We start from the raw sequence: 860 nt of genomic DNA, 5'->3' as shown, positions 1-860 counted from the left end.
ACTAACCGAAAATGCTCACTGGCAACTGGTACATAAGACCACGTGTTGCTCTTACAATAATCGCGTTAAGTTGCCAACAACCATTTATGTATTAAATTTTTTTACAATTAATTTCTATACTTCTCATCAGTCTTTCTTCATTTCCTACATTTGTTACTTATTTCGACCCTTCTATCTTCCAGAGCTAATTACCGAACACAGTGGACTTCACCAGCGTATCCAGAGCAACATGGTGAAATATTGTTCTCGAATCTTCTCTAGTAAAATTTCTAGGCGTGAATGTATATATACACCACTTCCTGTAATTTTGGAAAAGTCGTAGTAGATCTTGGTTGTGCTCTTCGTTGTATGGTTGGTAAAGATTTTTTTCGTGTTTTGTTTGGAATTATGAATTATGAAAGACATTTTTCGTGTTTACTTATAGTACGTAATACCAAAGAAAAAAAAAAGTTTTTCTTTGACATTAAGGAAGTAGACATTACAAATGTTTGAATTGCTTCTATAATATCCTTAATTTCATAACTGGAAAAAACAGTTCTTTTTTAATCATCATTTGGTTGTTTTTCCCACTCGCAATGCCCATTTGTAATTTCATTTTTGTTCAGTTTTTCTTCCAAGAGGGAGGCTGCTGGGGTTGCATTTTGAGGATGGGTGTCTTCAATAATTGGTTCATGCGTCTCCTGTAAAAGGCTTATGTGTATATATGTTTACTTTTAGTCCATTTAAGAATTTTATGTGAAAGATGTTCTAATATTTAATTTAAACAAAATAGGAAATTTATACAAAGATATTAGGTAAGTTATGTTTAGTCCCATTACATATATAGGTATTTGATTCACATAAGTGTAGTATAACAATAG

At 31.9% G+C, this 860-nt stretch overlaps 1 protein-coding gene across 3 annotated transcripts in view; it reads left to right on the top strand.

The window, feature by feature from the left end:
- The first annotated feature begins 95 nt into the window (after positions 1-95).
- Positions 96-860, top strand: part of LOC119586390 (exonuclease 3'-5' domain-containing protein 2-like) — a 13,538-nt gene continuing 12,773 nt past the window's right edge. Inside the window, exon 1 of one of the 3 annotated variants that reach the window (XM_037935111.1) lies at positions 96-232. The gene's annotated coding sequence lies outside the window, so the exon portion shown is untranslated. Of the gene's footprint in view, positions 356-860 lie in introns of all 3 variants that reach the window. The other 2 variants (XM_037935110.1, XM_037935112.1) reach the window with 2 other exon arrangements.

Source organism: Penaeus monodon, chromosome 21, assembly GCF_015228065.2.
Source record: "Penaeus monodon isolate SGIC_2016 chromosome 21, NSTDA_Pmon_1, whole genome shotgun sequence".
NCBI classification, from domain to species: Eukaryota; Metazoa; Arthropoda; class Malacostraca; order Decapoda; family Penaeidae; genus Penaeus; species Penaeus monodon.
This window is presented reverse-complemented; position numbering and strand designations above follow the sequence as displayed.